Source organism: Berghia stephanieae, chromosome 4 (assembly GCF_034508935.2).
Source record: "Berghia stephanieae isolate SIO BIC M18660-M18661 chromosome 4, UCSD_Bste_1.3, whole genome shotgun sequence".
NCBI classification, from domain to species: Eukaryota; Metazoa; Mollusca; class Gastropoda; order Nudibranchia; family Aeolidiidae; genus Berghia; species Berghia stephanieae.
Window position 1 is genome coordinate 55,253,899 of NC_088363.1, and position 3,644 is coordinate 55,257,542.

Here is a 3,644-nt window from a genome sequence, read left to right on the forward strand (position 1 = left end):
TTTTCAAGTAAACACAAAATACATATATATCTACATTAGATTGTCATAATAATATAGTTGAAAATGTGTAAATTTGTGTGTGTGTGTGTGTGTGTGTGTGCGTGTAATGGAAGAGAGAGAGATAGATAGAGAGAGAGAGAGAGAGAGAGAGAGAGAGAGAGAGAGAGAGAGAGAGAGAGAGAGAGAGAGCGACAATGAGATGACGTAATATCAAAACCATATATATTTATATATATACTAGTAAAAAGCCGGCAATTTCGCGGGGAAAGAACTATTTTCATTACATACTGTACTCACCATCATTTAATGAGGGCAGATTGGTAAACAACGTTGTCTGTGTAATTTGGTATATCTTCGGTTGATTTTTCTGTGTGGCCCAATAATATATTTAATAATATATTCCCTCAACTAACCCCAAGAAAAAATTAAACCTAGTACCTTTAATTAACCCCAATAGGAAAAACAAACACCCTAGCACTTTAATAATACTTATGACTAACCCTAATAGGAAAAAAAAATCCGATCTCGAGATAACCCTAATAGAAAAAATCATGACAAATTGAATAAATAAACGCCTGACAAAAGATCAAAGGTGAAAATACAAATTTAAAGAATACTGAGGATGTAGGAGCTTTCGGAATGTCTCCCCTTTACTTAACTTATGGAAAAACAAACTTCCTAGCACCTTTAATAAGACATGACTAACCTATCGAGCTAACCCTAATAGAAAGAAAAAAAAAAACAACTCTCGGACTGCTTTGCACTACCTTTCAATATTTAACAAATCAAAATGGCAGGTGAAAATCAAAACAATGGTCAAATTAAGAAATTTTAAACTTTCACAAATCTATCAAGGTTTGTTCTAGAGTTTTTAAAATACTTCTAGATATAATGACAAATTGAATAAATAAATGCCTGACAAAATATCAACGGTGAAAATACAAATTTAAAGAATACTGGGGATGTAGGAGCTTTCGGAATGTCTCCCCTTTGCTTAACTTATGGAAAAACAAACATCCTAGCACCTTTACTAAGACTTATGACTAACCTTAATAGAAAAAGAAATATCCTCGATCTTGAGTTAACCCTAATAGTAAAAAAAGAATCAAAATGGCGACTGAAATACCTTCATGTGATCAAGTGAATAATATCACTATGAATGCCACGATTTGCTGAAAAATGCCAACACCCACACAACACAACGGAAGTTATAATAATACTTGATGTCATAAATAGATGACGCAAATTGACAACTTTTTACAGTGTCAAAATTAGTTGATTTTGGGAGTCAAGTGTCGTCGTTGGTACATATTTCATGATATCTGTTTGACTCAATGAACTTTCAAACTGACTTTAAATTATAAAAGGAAATCAAGTTATCTGTTTATCTATCTCTAAAAAATACATTTCTAATTTTCAAATCTTTCAGTAGAGTTGTGCGCCGTATCAATTTTTTTATTGACTCAAATAAGCACAATATTCTCCACAATGCTATATTTTTTAAAGAAAGGATATATATATATATATATATATATATATATATATATATTTGTATATATATATATATATCACAAGAATAAGGTAGGGGGGTGGGGGGATTTAGGCACCTATAGTCATTGGTTTTCAGACCCAACACTGTTTTATGGCAATCCGTCACAATTTGCCCAATTTAATGCCGCTCATAGCCTTACCAAGGCCCTGGTACAGGATGTGCACATTAATCGATAAAATTAAAATGTTTATGATACAATCTCTCTTTCAAAGGAATGAATTGCAGAGGGAATAATTTCATTTATATATATTAGAGAGAAACACACCTGATTGCCTCCCATATTTAAAAGAATTCCTTCAAGGGCCATGTAAAAAAACACATTCGTCCCAAACTATAAACGAGGTACCGTAAGCGAGCTGAAAATCATAATTACAAAAGAACTAAATTTGTTTTTGAATTTGGATGCTCAAGGAAAATACATTTACCTTTTAAAAATCTAAAAATATGTGAATAATCTTTTTCGGACAATGTTGAAAACAAAAACAATGAAAACCATTCCAACAAATCAGTCACACTCAACAAGGGACCGAAATAAATATACAAAAAAAAACAACACTTGAGCTTTTCTATATTCACAATATCCAATATCTACTAAACGGGCTCAAAGCGCTCTACACAGTCCCTGACCAACAACAACACGTAACATGACGCCTGTTAGACGATATCTTTTCCCGACAGAGAGGTACTCATATTACTCATGAGAACGGTGAAAGAAAATGAGTAAAGAGCCTTTACCAAAGACTCAAATATGTGACGAGCGAGGCTCAAACCCATGACCTTCCGATCCGAAAGCGTGTGTCATACCACAAGACCACATAGCCGCACAAATATAGCGTGATGAAATTTTCATATTGCATAATGAGGTATATGAGCGTAAACGAAATGATCAAGGTATCTCAAATAGGTCCCCAACCACGATGACTACATTTAATACTATCATGAATATAACAGCTTCAAAATAATAATACCAAACATGGAACGTTTCGGGTTCAAAACCCTTCATCAGCCAACAACAAAAACAATTAAAAAAAAACACTTAGATATAATACTAAAAAAACCAGATCAATGGCAGAGGAATATTCAAGATATTGCTTTGTATTTTGTTCTTAGCTGTTATATTCATTTTTGTTATTACTTTTTTTTACGGTCCACAGAATCCAGCAACTCGGTATTACTTTTATTACTAACAGAGAACATAATATTTTATTTCATTTGACCAGAAAGGTTTACTTCAAACAGTGACAGATTAAGATGGCTTCAAAGTTTCATATCCCAGGGTTTAAGGTCTTTGACTAGCTGGGTGTCGCCTTGATACATGAATTAAAAGTTTTCTGGGTAAAACAGAAATTCGGGTTTTGTCATGAGTCGATAAGAAATATCAGGAATCTGGGGACCCATCGTCTCATGGTTGTATTATTTCTGGATTGTTTCATATTATAGTAAAAACAAGTAGCCCAACAAAGCCACGGGGCCGGAGCTAATCCCGACTTTTGTAGTTTGAAACGGACAGCAGCAATTGCTAACTATCCTATGGATAACACGCTAGTCTATCGCAAAGCACTTTCAGAAGATCTTACAGATCTAGATAATCAATGAAAACTGGATGTACAGGGGTAGGGCGGGGGGGGGGGGGTGCTCTACCAACTGAGCTATCGGGTCTCTCAGTTTCGTTGCTAACATTTTGAACATATTATTGTCAAAAGAATGAAACTTAGATTCAGTTAATAGGTCTTACCGAGGATAAGGATAACGTTCCTTAAAATTAAAAAATCCCTAATAATCCATTTACCAGATCATTTGAAAATAAAATTCACTGTTTGGCCACTGTTTCATACTGTCATATAACCAGACTGAAGCGCTGGGTCACATTTTGATAGCATATTTGACAATAAATGCTATTGTATGAAATCGGTCTTCTGTCTTTGCACAGGTCTCATTACCATAAACTAGTTTTACATGCAATATTTGGTGTTACCAATTCAAACTGTAATGATTCGTGTTTAGGCAGGGCAGATGGTCAGACCATTAGCAAATAGGTGTTAAGACGGAGCAGTAGATTTGTTGGTTGAGCGTTGAATAAAAGGTTGGGAGG

The 3,644-nt window shown here is 34.3% G+C and overlaps 1 long non-coding RNA gene across 1 annotated transcript in view; it reads left to right on the forward strand.

Moving 5' to 3' along the window:
- The window catches only part of LOC144972041 (uncharacterized), a 509,884-nt gene that overhangs the window by 444,036 nt on the left and 62,204 nt on the right, over nucleotides 1–3,644 (forward strand). The window lies entirely within an intron of this gene.